Here is a 20,750-nt window from a genome sequence, read left to right on the forward strand (position 1 = left end):
AGTCATCCTGCAATGTGAGTGTTCCCATGATGCAATGCTCTGAAAGGTTTGATCTGCTGAGCAGTATCTTTATTTTTCCTCTGCAGATTTCTGGTGACGTCTCCAGTTTGGATCTTTTGTTTGGGTTTCTCGTCGCTCTCCTCCCCCTCGCTGCTATATTTGCTCTCGGCCCACACACCGCCCTCCCTCCCGGTTGCCATGGCAGCACCATGGCTCAGCATTATTCCCGCAGCAGCAGCAGCCGGTCGGCAGCGCTGGAGGACCTGCGCGCTCCAGAACCAGGCCAGCAGGTCCTGGAAAGGTCCAAACAAAGCTCAGAGGATGGCGAACCCTTTCCTGGGAAGCGGGGGCGTCCAGAGACTTTTCTTTGCTCTGCACCAATATTTTATGTTGAAATGAAAGATTTTCATTCAAGCTGAACTGATTCTTGTGGCATACATTTTGTTTTTAGTTTAATCTGGATTAAAAAGATTAAAAAGTATTGATCAGTCCAAGACATGAGTAGATTTTATTTACTATTAAACTACAGGTAGTCAAAATGTTTTCAATGTTAGCAAAAGCGCTAAACAATATATTTCTCTAAGTTTAAAATCAATAAATCTGTTTACTGTGTAACTACAGGCTGCTGTTCCACAGCAATGCATTCTGGGTACAGAATACACGCCATGCTGCAACACAACATGGCGGAGAAAGTGAGGAAGGAAATGTTTTTTTTTTTACCCCTCCAGGGTCTTTTGTGGCTCTAGTGCCCCTTATATGACAGCAGGCTGACAGGAAACGGGGAAGGAGAGGGGGGAAGACATGCGGCAAATGTCGTCGGGTCCGGGAGTCGAACCCGCGACGGCCGCGTTGAGGACTGAAGGCCTCCAAATACGGGTCATGCTAACCGCTACGCCACCACAGCACGCCCCTAGGAAGGAAACGTTTTTAAAGTTAGCAAAGATGCTAAATGAAAAATTGGCTCCTTTATTAACGCATTAGCTCGGCTCACATCTGGTTCTCGTCTGAAGCTTTAAATTCAGAAACGGGAAAAATTTAATTTGGACATTATCTAATAAAACATTGTGATTTTGCTTTGTAGACTTTTTCTAACTCAACTCATAAAACTAAACTGGATTACGGCGTTCCTCAGGGACGGGGAATCAGCCCCGTGTCGTTTTATTCCTTTCTTTTAATGAAAAAAGCAGATTTATGAGGAGCATTAAACGCTATAAAATCATGGTTGAAAGCAAATAAAATATACCAACATAAGTTTAAGAATAGAATTTATTTTCAGTTTGTTCTGGAGTTTATTCTGTTCACAGCATGAAGCTGAATAAAAACGTTCTGTTGAGGAACTCTGCGTCGTTTTGTTTCTCAAGGTTCAGGAGAAGCAGGCGGGTTGGGGTTTTCTTTGCTGCTCCTTGGTTTCTTGATGAGCTGCATGTTCTTGTCTGTTGGAAACATGCAACTCGTTTGAAGTCCTGCAGCTGCAGCTTTTAGTGCAGAGTCAGCAGATTCAGGAGCAACACAAAGGTTGCTTCATGATATAAATACTTGTTCCTGTCATCTGAACAGTTTATGGCCAGTTTGTTTATTCTAAGTTTTTAACTAAATGTAATGAAGAACGTCTGAACCGAGTCGGTTCCTCTGCTGGCTTTCTGCTACATAAACATGAAAATATCGTCTTCATGATGTAAATCAGCTTTGATCTCTTCTAATTTTGCTCAAGAGAAAAATAAAACAGCAGATCCGTGATCAGCAGCTGGCTAACGGATAGAAAACAACTCGGAACCAAATCTGCATCACACCAAACTGGACCTGTTCTGAAATCTGTAATAATGAAGGGAGGAACTGCTTAACGCGGTGGTGTCATGTGAAATCTGTTTTTATCCTTCCATCAGCTTTTAATGTTCTCATAAAAAACAAACCTGCAGTGTTACTCTGATGCTTTCATGTTTTTTTTTTGACCCCTCCAGGGTCTTTTTGTGGCTCTAGAGTCCCTTTTTTACAAAGTAGGCTGACAGGAAAGAGGAGAGGAGGGAAGACATGCGGTAAACGTCGCCGGGTCCGGGAGTCGAACCCATGACGGCCGCGTCGAGGACTTGAGGCCTCCAAATGTGGGTCGTGCTAACCCCTACGCCACCACGGCACGCCCGACGCTTTCATGTTTGAGAAATCTTCCAATCTCCATGGCAACCATTCCGCTGTTAAAACGCCTGGGTGGACCTAGCCCCGCCTTCGCGGCGTAGCTCCTTCGGTTCCTGGCACAAAAACCAAAAATTAGAGAAACTCTTAACATCTTTAGCCTGGATGATCCAGACGATTGGAACCAGACCCTGCAGGTTCTAGAGGCCCATCAGAGAAGACGAGCGCGCTCAGTGTGAGCAGAGCTGCAGGTGGATGTAATCCCCAGATTGGACCACATTAATGAGATGAGCCGGCAGGAAGAGTCCAAGTTCCTCCACTGCTTCTTCAGAGTAAACCTTGTCAGATAAGAGGCTCTGCACTGAGACAGAGATGGAGGATTTAGCTAACAAGCTAATGAACGGTCCAATTACAAAAGACCGCAGAGTCCTGGAGCCACTCATTTATGAACAGAACCAAGTTCTGCCGGACCCGTCAGAACATCAGAACATCACATTCATTTGGGGCTTTTCATGATTCATATCAACCTTTTTCTTCCAGGACGAGATGATCTACAGAACAGGGAGCATGAGTTCACATTTAGGACCAGAACCACAAACAGCCGCTAAGATGCGCATGAACAGCAAAACCCGTGAACGTCACAGAACCAACAGGTTCTGGTGAGTGATGATGACTGGCTCTGGACTGACCAGTACCTCATGAAAACGCCCAAAAACCTCCACCAACATCTACAGGTTGGGAAAGTCTTGAACCAGGAAGAAGATTCAAACTTTCCTCCTCAGATGACAGGAAACCACCAAAGTTCAAATCATGACCGTTAATCTGCTGGACGAACGGCGGTCTGCAGACATGCACAAACAAAATGTCTTCTGGAGAAACAAACACCGACAAGACGAGACTTTAAAACTAAAAACAATCAAATATGGCAGAGGCAGCATCATGCTAGTAATATCAGTGCTCTGGACAGAAACTTCTTGAAACTCTGAAAACTGTAAAAACCTTTGTTTTTGTTTGTTTATTCAATAATTTATGAATGTCGCAAAATAAATCAATGTCACATCAATTTGAAAGGATAATAAATACTTTCAAAAACATGAATACAAAGGATATTATATCTGTAATTTCAGTTCTTTTAGTTAGCTTTATAAACGCAAAATATAATTCACTTAGTTACAGTTTTTCCCAATAGTTTTTATTTCAGTTAACAAAATATTTTCTCAATTTCAGCTTTTATTTTGTTAGTTTTAGTTAACTATAATTACCTTTGTGTGTCTGTGTGTGTGTAGCTCCAAAACTAACTTGACAGAGTTTCTGTTTCTCCAGAAATCTTTATTTTCCATCATTTGAAGATTATTTTAAATTATTTTAATCTCTCGGTTCTTTGCTGATGTTTCATGGATCCAGAATCCAACCAGCCTGACACCATGTTGTCGTCTGGTTTGCAGCAGAGAATCTGACAAAATACAGTCTGCTTTAAGAGAACTTAAAACTTACATGATTTAGATTATTAAGTCATAAAACCTGCGTTAGCTTACAGCAACGTTTAAGTTTGATACAGACCTGCAGGTCGAAAACCAAACCTTCATAAACTGATTTCTACTGTACAGTAATGCATGTTTGAGAACAGGTTCACCTGTCAGTGGCTGCAGATTAAGGAAGAGGAATTTATGATAATTTGTTGTCAGGTTTTGCCAAACATTTGATGAGCTGCAGTAAAAAAAAACACTTGATTAAACCATGAACCTGCAGATTCTCTTCATCAGAATCAAATCTGAACAGAAACATGAGATGAACCAACAAATGTCACCCAGAATAAACTTATAATCTAAAGAGCAGAGTTAAAAACATCTCTACAAACATTAATGTAACATTAAATTTCCCAGAATCTTGGATTTAAAAGTGCATCAGAATAAGTCGGTGACCTTTTATTCTGTTTCTGTCCTAAAATATGTATCAAATCTGCTGAAACAACCAAATCCTGCTGGAGAAATTTATCATTTCTGAGTATTCCCTTAAAAACCCCGCAGGGATTTTAAACACTTCCATTCAGATTAACGTAGAAGTTCATGCTTTATTGCTGATCTTCAGTTAAAAATAATCAGCAGGAAAGTTTTTCCACAGGGTGATTACGCCTCCGTCATGCTGAACATTTCAGAGATTGAAATAAATATTTGATCCAGCAGCTCCTCTAAAAGACAAGAAACCACCAGAACATTGGCATCACAACCGGTTTCTGGTTCAGTTTGACCTTCTTCCAGCAGCAGGTTGGTTCAGTGGGCTAACGGCTCCAGTACTGGGAGCTCCTCCCTGATCTCTGCTCATCTGTTCATGTCGTTTCTATTGGGACTGAATGATGTGGGGAAAAAATCAATGAGGCTGGAAATGAAACCTTTGAAAAACCGACGTTTTCAATCATTTAATTTATTCAGTCGCTGTTATTTCCTGTGATTGGCCAATCTAGTCATAAAGTTGTTGCTAACTTCGTTTCCGTCCAACTGTCATGTGAATTTTAAAGTGAACTTTTGAAATGTCACACAAAAGAAAAGAAAAAGGAAAATGTGAATTAGGTGTTTCTGTTTGGAACGAATCAACCAGGCGAAGCGTAAATTCATGAGCTGTTGACGCTACGCATGGTTGTGATAAACAGGAAGTGAAAAAAGAACCATCTCTGAAAGCAGGACAGAGCTGGAGGTTTGGACATACACTTGTTTTTGGGTTTTGTGCCTCTGGTAAGGCGCAGACCGTCCAGTGACATGTCAGTCCTGCTTTCTTCTGATTTACCTGTTAATATTTTTACCTTTTTTGGCTCCAAATAATATTATGGGATGTCACCGAACGTCTCCTGTCTACCGCAGACAGTAAAGAGCTAAACTTGTCCACAGGAATATGATTGAAACATTTTTCGTTAGCCATTCAGTTCACATTAGCGGCGTACGCTAAAGGTTTTAGAAGTCAGAACGACGATTCCCTCTTTGGTGGAAGGATTGGTCGGCCAAAGTGAAGCCGCTTCCTCTGTTTTAATTTAACGCTGTTTTGTGCAATTATTCCTGCTGTCGGATCCGTCTCTCCTTTGGTTCCGGTTTTGTCTCCAGCGCACTAATTTCTCGTCAACGTTGTTAAAAGCAACATGCAGCTGAACCTGCGCGGCTCATGGTGGGATAATTAACACTGGAGAACAATGGCAGCGGCTGGACAGTGCCGGCGGCGCTAAGAGCCCGCAGCGTGACGCGTTATCAGATGGAGGACAACGCGCCGCCGCCCCCCACGCCGCCGCCGCCCTGGTGTTATTGCCAGGACACAGGGAGCCTTTCAGCAGCTCAGTATCAGCGATCTTCACCAGACAGCCGGCTGCAGACAGGGCGGGGGAGGGGTCGGAGGTCGACGGCGAGGCCACAGATTTACGTCCGCTCTGGGTTGACCTCGTGACCTCTGTGAGGGGAGGGGGGGCTCACATATGGAGCTGCGATGGTGGTGGGGGTTAATGCCGGGATGCAGACAGTTCCTCGTTTAAATTAATCCAAGGATCAGATTTGGGGATTTTCAATTCGTGCTCTGACCTCGGCGCTTCAGCCGCATGATAACGTCTGCAGCTCCCAGGCGGCCGCGGGATGACGACGAGGCCGCAGCCTGCTGATTGGCTCCTCCACAAGGTCAGCAGCCTGAATGCCACATTATCACAGAGAGCTGATCTGCAGTGAACAGATACAGACTTTATCCAGGATAGAGCTAGAGATTCCAGATCTGCTCTACTTCACAGAGACGTTCCTCTGGTGAAACGCTTCATGGACCTGACCCTGAGGAACGCCACCATCCAGCAGGGCGCAGTCTGCTCCTCCATGTCAGGACCAATCAGGAAACGGATTCATCATTTAGGAGGATTCACCGACACAAAGGAAAGAGGGTTCCAGAGACTTTCTCCAGAATTATACTGATTTTCAGTCATTAGTGATATTTTGGTTCAGATGATTTCACACCTGACTTCACGTGTCCAATGGTGTTCCACAAGGTTCTGTCCTAACTCCCCTTCTCTTTATAAACAGCTTATACGCTAACACTGATGACACAGCACCAACAAAATCACATCATCTGCTCATAACAAAGCAGAACTGACCCAAAGATAACCTGGAACCGTCAAACTGGGACTGGACAGAAATCTGGTCCACTGCTTCACCAGACAGACAAAAACTAGACATTACAGAAAGCATCGTTAAAGTTTTACTTCAAATGAAAGAAAGAACCAGAAAAAATATACAACCATCAGTTCTGAGGAAGCTCAGAGTGATTTCGTCATGATGGTCCGGTCGACCCGGTTCTACTGGAACCAGAACTCCATCATCTGCTCCACCTCCAGCTGCTGTGGTTCTGAGTCAAACCAACCTGTTCCCCTCCTGGCCTGTGGGGGCGCTGCACCAAGAACCACTGAAGGAAACGACACAAAAACCTCTGAAGACACTGAGAGCAACTTCCTGTTTCACCAGATGGAAACAAGATGGAGGCGTCAGATTTTTCTCTTTAGTCTTTGGCTGAAGACCAGGAGCCATTTCTGCTGCTAGCACTAGGCTAGCATGTTAGCTTTGGTTGTATTTACCCAGAATGCCCTGCGCTGTTGTCGACTTCCTTCTTTTGGAGCGGTCTCCGGTCCGCTTGGCGTTCAGACCAAAGTTTAGACGACCAGAGGTCAGAGGTCGATAAGCGTTCTCACCTCACCAACCGAACTGGACTTTCTACACAAACGGACCGGAGTTGGATTAAGGCGGACCGAGCCGTGTTGGTGTGAATGCAGCCTAAAAAATCTCTCCTGCTTCTGTCTGCAGCAGATTTCTTCATCAGGAGGAATCGGAGGGAGAGATTTCCGCTCCCGGCAGCCTGAGAGGAAATGTGAGAGGAACGGTGGAACATTCATCGTCTCCTGGACAGAAGGAAAATTTCTCCGGCTCGTCGATTCAGAATCAAATTTTTACTTTTCCAGCAAGCGGATTCCTTAATAATAAGTTAGAAAGAGAAAGGTCTTCTGTTTTTCTTTAGACATAGAGAAATGTCGTAAATGTTGCAGGTGAAGCTTTTTCTCACTGATCAAATCAGGCAGACCAAACATTTCAGATAAATCTCTAATTCTGTTTACAGGAGAAAATGTTTCCTCTGATAAATTAAAACCCAGGTTTCATCAGCTTGCTTTCAGTTTGATGATTTAAATATAACCAAATATAGTTTATTATCTCAGCTAAACGCATCGCCTGACCAGCTGAAGCTTCTCTAATGCATGGACTCATTTTCCTGCAACATCCCTAAGATTCCTAATTTTGTCAATATTCTTTAGACAGAAAGGAAATCCTGGAAACTGGATTAATATGGGATTTAAATTCTGCTAAAAAATAACAGCAAGTCTGTGTTTGAGTGAAACTGATGTGAGCGAATATTTCTGTGAAACAAACAATAACGTTTGGTGTTCAGATTTTACGTCTGAAGCGCTCCTCTCTTGACGGTCCTGTTTCTCACGTATGGAACACCAACAAGGCCAAAAAGCTGTGAAATTTCATACGCAAAACAGGCTGTCAGCAACTCAAAGCAAATTTAAAAGAAGCACAGCAACAAATGACAGATTGTCTTCATCCAATCAGATGAATTCTTTAGATAACAAATTTCTGAATTTAGTTGTAACCATAAAAAAATCACAGACTTGTCACTAATAGTGTCACAAACAAAGACCTTATAGGGGGTAATGCTGGAGACTAGAGAAAGATTTTCATAAAGAGGGAAACTTTTTATCAAGTTATCAACTTTAAAAGGTTTAATTAAAAGGAAAACATGAAGTTTGATCTGTAGATTATGGATTCATTTCATGTTTGTCAGTTTCAGTCCAGATGGAGAGCAGAGGGTGGCGTCCTCCTCCAGACTGTCTATTGTTCTAGAGGTCAGAGGTCAAACAGGAAATAATCAACCTGTTCTGGTTCCCACAGTGACGCAGCATCACTGCTAACAGAATCAGAAAATGGGAAACCGGCAAAGGGAAGCCGCTGGTTTACAAGTTTTATTAGGAAATACTAGGCTACCTTCCTGCTACTGCTAACGCTACAAAACACTGAGGAAATGCTAGGCTACCTTCCTGCTACTAGAAGCTAACGCTACAAAGCACTGAGGAAATGCTAGGCTACCTTCCTGCTACTAAACACATACAGTCAGTCTGGGAAAGTTCTGGTGCTGATGTCGAGACAGAGACACACAAACACACCAGCTAAAGTCAATTACATTCGCATTTAAAATTCTGTTTTTTGGTAAAACATAAAAATAAAAAACTAAAGTCGGGGGATTTATCTGTGAAGGAGTCTGGAGTCAAATATTATGCAGAATTTCACCAAAATAATCTTTTTTATCAAAGCTGTTTAACTTTTGATGGAAATATTTTGACACAAAGCCATACAAAGAGAATTAAAAATGTTTAATTTAGAATATAAAGTAACAAATTGTGACAATGAGATGTTTTAGTGTTTCTGACCAGGCTGAGTTCTGCTGTGTTGTTACGCTGAGTTTTAATTATTTATCATTTCAATCAGAGGACAGATCCACATTATTATCAATTCCCTTTCTTGCATATTTCATCCTCACTTCTCAAACAGATTTATTAAAATCATTTTTTTAAGTACTTTAACATAAATCTTTGTGTGAAACTGAATAAATGAGTCTTTAAAGTGTTTCTGAGTTTTAATGTTTGGCTCTGAACCTGCAGCTCAGTGAGGAAGGCTGTGATGAAGAGGAGCAGGAAGGCTGGAGGTTTACATCACAGACTCGCCCCTCCATGACCTCTGACCCCAGCAGCCCTGATGGGTCCCATCGGCTCCAGCCTCGGCTCCTCCTCCTTCTGACAAATGAAACCGAAGAAAATTAGGAAGGAAACAGAAACATCTGATCCGTCAGTTTCAGTTTCAGCAGCAAAAACGTTTCAGTTCAAGCTGGAAACAAGAAAATTTATCAGGATGAAAGTCTGGAGCAACGCCGAGCTTCAAAGGAAATCGTTAGAAAAAAATCACATTCTGGATGTTTTTATTCTTCCATTCGAGTTTCTACTGCCTCAAAAAACACCCAGCTGTTTTTAGAGTAACTTCATGTTTTTTGTGTCTGGAAAACGAGTCACTTCAAAAACCTGCAAAACGTAACATCACCAATTAGCAGAGCGCAGCCCGTTACCTAGCAACCGCAGCAGAGCGCCGCCCATTTGGTCAGCTGGTTTTTTCTATGCGTTGTACAATGGCTGCTGAAAAAGATAAAGAGTTTTGTTGTCGACTCACCATCCAGAAACCACTCGCTGCATTCTGGTTGGTTGAGCAGGAGGCTCTACTTATGCTTTTGTAACCCAGGTTAATATAGCCTCATTAAAAATAAGCCTTTCCATAGAAACTAGCTATAAAATGCATAAATAGGAAATAAATAAATAGAGAATAAATAGGTCCTAAAATAGTTAAAAATATAAAAAGTAATAATTACGAACATTAAGAATGCTGTATTTCATGTTATTATATTTTATTAGGTTAAAAATTTGTATAAAACAGAGTATTATTTTGTCAGCAGCTAAAACCGTCAAGTTGAGTAAAATCTCTTATTCTGAAGGGTCACATTGATGCGTAGCCCATGTGACTTGCTCCAGCCAACCGGGTTGCTACGTTCTCTGGCGCTCGAAGAAGAAGCAGAAAGAGCGAAGAAGGAGGAGAGAGAATGAAGAAGCAAAGAGTTGTGCTGTGAAACAGAGAGAGATAAGAGAAAATAGACGATTAAAAAGTCTACCTGCTGACTGGAAACCATTTTTATTCTTCGGAGGAGGAGCTTTCCGCATTTTTTTACTGACTGCGTTCAGAGTGTTATATGTTACAGAACTGGACTTGGTGAGTTAAAAAGTGTATTTTATTTTCTGTGAAGGATGTTTTTTGTAAGATAATTTTATTTAATTGAAACGGAAAGCTAGAGTAGCACATTTATGTTGTTTTATGTTCAAAAACCGTGGAAGTAACGGATGAGCTGGTGTGTGTGAAGCATGTTTCCTCCACACACACGATGTTCAGCCGCCAAATCGGCGAGTATGTTATTTTATTCAGTGCAAAGTAAAGCTAAAAGAACTTTTGTTATGCTTTGTTGGTTATTAAACCAGGCCTTTTAAGGTTCTGCTGGAAATTGGACCGGGAAATTCCTAGTCGATTGCTGAGTTGGATTCTGCTAGTGAGAAACAAGATGGCGAGCCGTAACCCAGGAGCTACGCCCTCTGCTGGACATTGCAATTCATCCAAACTGGTATGACCTGCCCATGTTTTCATGCTGAAATAGCACGGGATTCAGAGAAACGGGATTAACCCTTCAGGATCATCAGAAAGAAAAGACATTGATTTGAAACACAAGTTATTCGGTCTTTTGCTGGATTGTTTTTGTTGTGTTTTATTGTTTTTTCTTTTCTCAAACCACATTCAATATCCATTGTTATTGTTTAATGTGAAATTGTCTGTTGGTTATAATAGAAACAAGAAATGGTTAAAACAGGAAATTAAAAAACCTTAACTTCTTAAAAGAACTCTAAATAATTAAAATTAGATTTAAAAGATTAAAACAACCAAACTGTAAATTAAATAGATTAACAGTATCAACTTGAACTTATATGGAACTATAACCTAGGTTAAAATAAATGGTATCCTTTAATACCTAACATTAGGTTTAAAATTTCAAGCAGGGATAAATACAATATTCTGAAAGAAACGGGGAAACTATTTTGGATTTAATTTTGTGTCATTGTACGTCAATTGTTTGTAATATTGCTGTTTCTTTTCTTTTCAACAACTAATAAGCTGGCAGTTTAAACTTATTTTCTGGTCTGTGGTCATTAATACACCTGCACATTTCTCTACTCCCATAGCCGAACCTAGCACTGGTCTGATTGTCTGCTCTATAAACTGTAAACACATCGTGAGTGTTACACTTTTCACAGATGTACGGTCGTGTAATTGCTCATCTGTTTGCAGCCATTTCCTGGTGTGAGTGTAAACGTTGAGTTGGGGGCGTGGCCAGCAGCAGCTGTTTAGATTTAAAGTGACACAAAACATCTCACTACCTCAAAATGAGTTTGTATGAAAACATGTTTTGATCTATTCTATCCTAACCTGATCAAGGAAACATAATGGATCAAATCAGTTTTAACTTTGACATTAAAGTTTATTTTGTAATGCTTAGTCAAAAAAAGACACATTTTGTTGATCGTGATTGATTAGAAAAAACCAATAAAAGGATAAAACATCCAAGGATTTAAATACTTCTTATAGAAACTGTAATTCCAGCCACAGAACTGCAGTTGTTGGACCTCAAACATTAATAACCAAATGTAACTAGAAGTTATTATGAGCTACAGCTGCATCTGCTGAACATCTAAACCCCAAACCTCCTTCCTGACGGGACGTCCTTGAAAGGTTTTGGCGACCTTGGCCTCTGACTGAAGCACGCAATGAGAGCAGAAGCAGCGAGAGGCCGAACAGAGCAGGAGCAGCTTCAATCCTCCTGCTGCCATCAAACTCATGTCAACGTCGTTCCACCTTAAAATCTCTGCTGATGACGGCAGGAAGTTCTGCTGCTTCCAGAACCGAACACATGAAATAAATAAATGCTTCAGATGAAACCGGCTGCAGATCAGAGCAGGCTGCAGAGCCACACAGAGGCTGCTTTCATTCTTGGCGTCTTATAACTTTTTCTTTTTATAACTTTACAAATTTATTTTTGCTGAAATCCCATTTTTTATTTTGTTTGTGTTATTCTTCCTGCAACTAAATAAATGCGACGGAAATCAGACTGAACCGTTTCCGACCTCAAAGCGACTCAAGAAGAAGAATGTAGCTGTTGCCCAGCAACATTCTGTTTACGGCGTTAAAGATGGCCGCCGCAGCGCTTTGCTTACGGCGGTAAAGATGGCCGCCGCAGCGACAGCATGGTCGCCAGATGCTCAGCAGACGAAGGAAGCTGCTAGAAAGCGATTAATCGTTCATCATCTTCCATCCACTTCCTGTCATCTTCGTGGTTTTCAGGTGCTGATCATGTGATGCAAAACTCTGAAGTTGGTTTTGAATGTGGACAAGACAAAAGCAATGATTTTCTCACATGCTAGAAAACTACCAGAAACCTCCCTATTGCTGACCACTGCTGCTGGAGCACAAATCGAGTTTGTCAGTAATTATAAATATCTTGGTTTTATTCTAGATAATGAACTCTCTTTTAAAAATCACATAGCAAATCTACTAGGGACATTGAAAATGAAAATTGGGTTTTATTATCGAAATGGATCTTGTTTTACACTCAAAGCTAGAAGAAAATTGGTAGCAGCAACATTCCTGCCAATTTTGGATTATGGAGATGTTTTATATATGAATGCTTCGACCAAATGTCTTCAATCATTAAATACTGTGTATCATTGCTCTTTAAGGTTTATAACCGGTAGCAGACGTCTGACACATCATTGTGATTTGTACGCAAAAGCTGATTGGCTCCTTTAAGTGAACGGAGAAACAATCATTGAATGATCCTGATGTATAAATCTTTACTCGGTCCAACCCCAGCATATTTATCCACTCTCCTACATAGAACTGTCGGTTCTCTTCGCTCCAATAACATTATTGTTCTGCATGTTCCACGTTTCGAACTGAAACAGTGAAACAGGCATTCAGTGTTTTACCCCACAGCCTGGAATCAGCTGCAGTCTGAACTTAAGATGTTGGAAATGATTTGACTGGACTTATTTCAAGCAGTTCTTAAAGATGGACAACAAGATTCTATGAAACAGTGTCATTGTTTTTAAATTGTTTTTATTGTTTTATACTTGTGCATATGTATTAATTGTTTCTATCTTGTAACCAGGTTGTTATGTATTGCACATTTTTTGCTCAGGTCCCTCTTGAAAATGAGATCTAGATCTCAGCGGGGTTTACCTGGTTAAATAAAGGAATATATATATATAAAAAAATGTTTTCATTGCAGTTTTGCAAAATATGCTAATTTCAGTAGAGCTGAAATTAAATCTAAATCTGATAGAAACACAAAAACGTTTTATAAAAAAACATGAGTTTTTTTTAAATTAGCATGTTTCCATTAAGCTAATTAAATTTTGTAATTATAATTTATGCAATTATATGGTCGGTAGAACAGCTACTGACTCAGACTGCTTTCATCATCATTTTAAAATGATTTTCATTCATGTTTATGTCCAGATTTACCACCTGGCAGAATTATGACGCATGTTTAAAGTTAACGTCGTAAAAGTCGGATAAGATGCGACATGACCGTTCAGACTGCAGAACTAAATCAGATCCGATTCATTTTGGGTGAAAACATCAGAACTGAGTCGTTCAGACCGGGGTGTAAAAGTTGGACTTGTTTTGAATAAATCAGATAGATAAAAGTGACCCGGCGGTTTGGTTCTTCTGAGTTCTGGGTTTCAGTCCAGTCTGGACGGTTTCTTTGTATCTCCGTGTTTTTCCTTCGTCCACTCACCCTGCTGAGGTTTCCTCCGTTTCTTCCTGATAATCGAGCGTTTGCGTGCAGAACCAGACGGCTAATGACTCTCGCTAATAGGGCTTAGCTCAGCTTTCTGCATTACATCGTCTGGCCTTCATCTAATCCTCGTCTTCCTCCAGCCAACATGGAGGCAGCAGGCAACAGAGAGAAAGTTAGAGAGCGAGAGGAAGACGGAGATTCGGTTTGACTGGAGGAAGAGGAATAGTTTGAGCTCTGAGCAACGAAGCTGCTGGTTGGTTCACAGAAACTAGTCAAAGATGAAGAACAAAGAAAATCCCTCTGCAGAAACACAAAACCTCACAAAGTATTTTTATCTACTTTCTTGATCATCTGATTTATTTCCACACATGGAAAATCTTCAGAAAGGAAACATTTTATGATAATCAATAACTTTATCTGACATAATGAAGGAAACAATCAACTGCAGCTGATCGATCATGAAAATCCATCAATAAACTCTGATCCTCTAAAAGCTGAAGCTTCTCGCCTCACAGTGACGCCACCCAGTCAGAACCAAACAAACAGGAAGTGACACTTTAGAACCAAACAAACAGGAAGTGACACTTTAGAACCAAACAAACAGGAAGTGACACTTTAGAACCAAACAAACAGGAAGTGACACATTTAGAACCAAACGAACAGGAAGTGACACGTTTAGAACCAAACAAACAGGAAGTGACACGTTTAGAACCAAACAAACAGGAAGTGACACATTTAGAACCAAACGAACAGGAAGTGACACGTTTAGAACCAAATTAACAGGAAGTGACACGTTTAGAACCAAACGAACAGGAAGTGACACGTTTAGAACCAAATTAACAGGAAGTGACATGTTTAGAACCAAACGAACAGGAAGTGATACGTTTAGAACCAAACGAACAGGAAGTGACACGTTTAGAACCAAACGAACAGGAAGTGACACGTTTAGAACCAAATTAACAGGAAGTGACACATTTAGAACCAAATGAACAGGAAGTGACATGGTTCTGCTTTCCACAGCTACATTTTTCGTTCAACTAAAACACTTTTTTCTTCCCAAAGGTGAATTAAATCAGCAGAAGGACTTGATGAAAACATTTAATCTACTTTATTTCAGGTTTTGTTAGTAATCACATTTTAATTAACATTAAGTCAAAAGATAAGCAATATTTTCATTTAAAAAATGTTTTTGCTCTTTACTTATTGACCAAACAGACATCTGATCTAAACAGAAATATTTAGTTTCTGTTCTTCAGCCAGAAGGTTGGAGCAAAGAGTTTCAGGAAGTCCTGATCAATTATGGAGCTTCTTTACAAATCTGGACTGTGGACACCAACATTAGCGTTAGCTGCTACATGCTAGCATTGATATGCTGTTTAGGCTAGCATAGTGACACTGATAGGCTAACTCTTTTCAGCACAACTTGAACACAACAAAAGAGTTTTTTAGCGTCCAATCGGATCCTTTAGAAGCAGAACTTAACAAAACGGGAATGTTTCTCCGAAAAGAAAAGTTGCATTAAAATTTTTAAGGTGTCAAAATTGTCGGACCGGAGCCGGGTTAAAGCGGATGGAGTCGGGTTAAAGCGGACCGGAGTCAGGTTAAAGTGGACCGGAGTTGAGTTAAAGCTGTGGAAACAGCAGAAAGAGCTAGCATTAGCATAAGCTAGCTAATGCTAATTAATTCCTGAGATGGTTTTCTATTATTTGTGGATTGATCTGCGTTTAGGAATCTGGAGACGGTTCCAGACTGACAGGAGAGTTTATGAATGAAGTGATGGGGCCGGCTGCCGTTCAGACTCATTTAATCAGATTAGTGAGGCATTCCCTGCAGCCAGGCCCACTGACCCGCTGTGACCCCTGATGCATCCTCATGTATCAGGGGAGAGAGAGAGGGAGTTGATCTGCCTCCATCTCTCTCTCTCTCTCTACAGATTTCAGTTGAGCTGAGAGAGAAACTGTTTGCTTTTTATCATGAACGCGTCTGAGCTTTAGAGCTGCAGAGGAGAGAGAGAGAGAGAGGCGAACGTCCAGCTAAATTCCCACAGGGCCTGAACACCCCACAGAGGAGCGGTAAGCAGCAAAAGCCTCCTGGGCTCAGAAACGATGAATGTCAGCGAGTCCGGACCACATCCAGAACCCTCTCCTGCTCTGGTACCAGAACTGTTTCCATCGCTACCAACCAACCTGCGAACATCACGGCCGTTTGATCGACGTTCACCTGCTGTGGCTCTACGTAGCGCAGCGTCACGATGCTTCAGTCGCCTTTTACTCCAAGATCATAAACATTAGCTTCAGCTTCAAAATAGATATTTAGGTTGGAGCTAAACATCGAGCCTGGCAGACTGAATATTGGTTTTACGCTAAATATTAGCATCCTAAGTAAATATTTAGCTTGAAAACTACATATTTAAATTAAATGTTTAGCTTATGTAGTTTGTAAGCTAAATATTTAGCTTGCTATCCAACTGTTTAGTTTGAAACTATGATATTTATAAAAGAATGAATAAAATAGAAAGAAGCTTTGAACCACGAACCTCCATTTGTTGCTCTTCTGACTAAACGACCAAATTATTGCTGCTACGTTTTTACAGTGTTAGTTTATAAACAGAACCTGCCAGTAGAGCATCTGTAGATCCAAACCATGAAATATATATTTCATAATATATTTATGTTCATACTTCTTTTTTATTTTTCTTTACTCAGACTATCTGTAGCTTTAGGAACTAAAATCGATCATTTTGTCTGGCGATCGATAACTTTTCTGGTTATTTTTTTCCTCATGGTAATAATTGATCTAATTGATCTGATGATTGATCTGATTGATCTGCTTGTTTTTTCCTCACAAATATGATTTTTAAACCTAACATCTGATGGTTTTTCTGTGTTGATAAAGTTGGACCAACATCTGCTGCCACTCAGAAAAACTCCTGCTGTTCTGACATCTGCAGAACACGGAGGCTGAAGTCGCTGACCTCTGACCTCTCCTTGTTTGTGCGTGCAGACACAGCTGGAAATCTGCAGCTCTGACACGCAAACATCGATGTCAGGAGCCGCCGCTCCCTCCGCCTGACATGGAAAGGGACGAGAGTGAGACGTAGCGTGACAGGAAGAGGACACGCAACCTCGTCCAGAAACACGGCGCCTGGCCCAGAGAGCCGCTCCGCTAGGGCTCACACAGCTCCTCCAACGCTCCGCAGCCAATCAGATTCCAGCTCGCCACACACGGAAAGCGACTCCGGGGAGACGGCAGTGGGATGACAGCAGATCTCAGAGCTGCCAGGAGCAGCGGCTCCCACAGGACACCATGACAGATGGACAGACGGGACGATGGCGGGGCAAGACGAAGAAAACAGGAGAAAAGACTTTGGGGATCTCCTGCCTGGCTCGCTAGAGCAACCGAGTTTATCCACCAATTCTCACTCTGACACGTTTCCAGGAATGAGTCGACTAGTTTCAATCAGAGACTCGTCAGGATTCGTACGCAACTTCCTGTCTCCACACAGGAAACAGGAAGCTGCAACCAGATGATGCCTATTATCTGGAGGAGCCCAACATCGCCTGGGTGATAAACCTGAAAATTAACCAAATTTATGACACTACCTGCTTTTCCATCGACTATCGAGCAAATTGGAATTACAAAAATAAATTTGCTAAATGAAAACACGCCAATTTAGAAAAAACTCCCGTTTCTCCGCTCTGATGAGGTAAAGATGTAGATTTATTTTGCAGAACTTTAATGGAAACACTTTTCTGCATCACAAGAGTCACATGATCAGCAGCCGGATGTTACTACTGCTGAAAATGACAAAGAAGATGACAGGAAGTCAGGAAGAAGTCTGTTTGTTTTTGTTTTTCAGACATTGTGCAGCGGCTCCACCAGCATCTCAGTTCATAAAATCACAGATGACAATTTCCCCACGTAGGCGGGGCTTGTTGCTCAGACGCCGACGTCTCCTCTGATTGGCTGATAGATGAGCGCTAGCGCCACCTTGGCTGAATTATGAGTAGATCTCATTAACTGTTTACATCCGTCGCTGTCATGATTTTTAAAGACTTATTGTGTAAACAAGCTTTTTCACACAGGATTTTAATTACATTTCTTATTCAATCTGGAGAGACTCAGACGGAGATGAGAAGATAATTAGAAGAGTTTATTGACAAACAGAATTTAAAGTCTTTGGCGCTCGGGCCCCGGTGGGGATGACGGTTATCGCAGCGTTAGCGATAGGCTTCAGATGAGCATCCCGATGCTGTTAGGAACGTCGTCCCCCAGGGCCCGGTACTGGTGGTGGAGGTTGAAGAAGGGTGCGGGCCTCAGGACCGGGCGAATGGAGGAGAAGGGGTGGTGGTGGGTTGAGCTCGGCTGGAGAGCGAAGGACACCATGAATGAAGGTCCTTATCAGCTGGGACTTGGTCGATGATTGGACGTGACGTGGCTTGGTCCGGCGTTGATAGGTCGACGATTGTGGGCAGGTCCCTTCAATTAACGGGTCCCGGTGGGGATAAAAGAGTCTTCCAGTTTGAATTTGCACCTAGGCTTCATTTTAATGAAGCACCACATTCGCAAAATAATTGTACTTTTTTTCCAACATTAACAAAAACAGATTTGCCAAACATTTGTGATGTAAGCGCAGCGAGAGTCCCACAGCATTTTGCCCAAGTTGGTATTTTCTGTTGTACAAAAACTAAAATGAAAATTGTTTTTGTTGGTTAAATCAATATGGCCTTTATGGAAGAATATCAAGAACTAAGTCAGATGAAGTCGTGTTTGCAGTTTCTTAAATCCAGTAGGAAGAAACCGTCTGCCTGTCGGACCGTGGGAATATGGCCGAACGCCTTCTGGTTTTCAATTTCAAACGACTTAAAGATGAAGATTAAAGAGAAAATTTCAGATTAAAACAACAAACAAACCCAGGAGGATCAGAAACCATTTTATTAAAGTAAAAAACTTTTTTTTATATCTGCCAAACTTTTATTATTAGCATTGTTGGTAAAGAAATGTGAGTCCAGTTTCTACTAAAGGATTGTTAGAAACTTTTTGTTTTCCCATTTTTATCAGACTGTTTAACTCAAACTGGAACTTCCTGCTAGTTTGTTTTCTTTCATTTCCAACATCTCAGTCAGATTAAAGGTCAATTCTATGAAACTGGGCCAGGATTTGATTTTTATTTATAAAATGTTTTATCCTCTAGTCACAAATTATGTAGAACAGGAAATATGCATTTTGCATAAACTCTCTACTTCTGTAATGTTTTAGTTCCTAATTTTTTTCTTTTAACTCTTATTGCTCTAAAAATAAGGGTTAGGGTTAAATAAATATTGCACTTTGCATATTCTATGTTTTACCTTTAAAATAAATGTTGATTTCTTTGGAGAAAATGGGCATGAAAACATAGAAAAGATTAAGAATGTATAAAAAACATCATATATGAGTAGGTCTTAAATTTAAAGATTTGATGCAGGTAAAAATAATCAAATATTGAGTTTTTGGACCAAAATGAAAAGAGTGCAGTCAAGGATGGCAAAGTCCAGTCAACAGCAGTATTTACTATTTAAAGATAATTTAAAAACTAACTGCAGGAAAGAAATTTCTACTGCTGTGTAAACTTCGTCTGTTCAGTCCTGAAACCAACAGAACCGTGTTTGATGTGTGGAACAAGTCCCGTATGAAACCCTCACGGTGAAAACAACAAACGCTCCGCGTTTCTGTCTGCTGAGGTTTTGCGTGAAAACAGGCAGGAAGACATTTTTTCCTGGCTGACGGCATCGTTAGCGGAACGAGCCGGACGGGAACGCAGATGCTGCAAAGTAAAACGAGGAGCTCTGAGTCACAAACGCTCGGCCTGGTCGGCTCTCATTACTGTCAGAAACACAACCCTGCAATATTTATTCTCCTTACGGTTATCTTTTATTTACACGTCATTCTGCTGTCAAACAGACGTTTTCTCCAAACTCCACAGATAGCTGAGCTGGGAAACTAAAGTTATTCTTTACTCCAGATATCTACCTGTAAACCTGCTCTTGAAGTCATCTTCAGCTAAAAAAGTTTCATTTTACACTTTAAGCAAAAGTTCATAAATTGGTCCATATATAAAGCCTTTTATTTTGAAAGTAAAACTTTATTCTGATCTAACGGAAGAATCCCATATGAACTGTGTGGTTTTAATGGAAAAAATCTGAAAACTGAACATATTTTTGTCATCTTTCCAGTCGTTTTAAACCTGCTGATGTTTAGATCGGCCTGATCATTTAAGGCTGATTTTTTTGTTTTTGGATATGGCTCCAACGCTTCTTGATCTAAAACGGAACGTTTTTCCTGCTGTGCTGGTTGCTTGTTTGGTACCGAGGTGGATCTGCTTCAACACACCTGATCCCTCCTATTATCTCCTCGTTAGTACAGTGGTGAGTGTCCCCGCCTGTCACGCGGGAGACCGGGGTTCGATTCCCCGACGGGGAGTGAAGTTTGTTTCAGGTCCCTCTTGAAAATGAGATCTAGATCTCAACAGGAATATTATAAAAATCCCAGAGCTACGTCGCTAACAGGACGCAAACCACCCTAAAGACCAGAGTTTGACAAGTAGAAGTAACAGGAAAACAAAAAATGCTCAGCACTAATTTATGATAAAATTACCTTTGTAACTGTTTGTAAAGGTAAAAGCTCAGATTTCCTCCTCAGGTCACAAAATACAGCTGAAACCAGAAGTTTACATACACCCAATCAAGAGATATCCAGGTTTTTTTCTCACTACTTGAAGTTAAATCAGAACCAAACTTCTCCTGATTAGTCAGTTAGCATCTATTTGCCAAACGTCCCAATAATAAGAAAAATGTCAGTTTTATTTATTAAAGTTCCAGGCTGCATATCACGACACAGCCTTGATAAACTTCCTGCTTTTATGCATGTCTTATAGGGACCTGCCAACCATTTCTATAGTTTTTAATTTTCATGATGGCTCCTAATAGTTTTATTCATCTAAATATGTAAAAATCAATGACAAATAAAAAACAAGCAGTAGAACAATTGGATCATTAAACAAAACTCTGCAGCTCTATTATTTCTGCTCCTGTTCTGACCAGCATTGCTACATCAGCGCTACCAGAAAACTTTCCATC

The 20,750-nt window shown here is 40.9% G+C and overlaps 1 protein-coding gene and 1 non-coding gene across 3 annotated transcripts in view; one reads left to right on the forward strand and one right to left on the reverse strand.

The window, feature by feature from the left end:
* The window catches only part of LOC114141391 (phosphatidylinositol 3-kinase regulatory subunit gamma-like), a 55,829-nt gene that overhangs the window by 23,249 nt on the left and 11,830 nt on the right, over positions 1 to 20,750 (reverse strand). The gene's annotated exons all lie outside the window — the stretch shown is intronic.
* Positions 20,023 to 20,094, forward strand: trnad-guc (transfer RNA aspartic acid (anticodon GUC)). The gene has a single exon. It is a non-coding gene; the product is annotated as a tRNA-Asp (tRNA).

This window comes from Xiphophorus couchianus, unplaced genomic scaffold (genome assembly GCF_001444195.1).
Source record: "Xiphophorus couchianus unplaced genomic scaffold, X_couchianus-1.0 Scaffold1000102, whole genome shotgun sequence".
In the NCBI taxonomy this organism is placed as follows: Eukaryota; Metazoa; Chordata; class Actinopteri; order Cyprinodontiformes; family Poeciliidae; genus Xiphophorus; species Xiphophorus couchianus.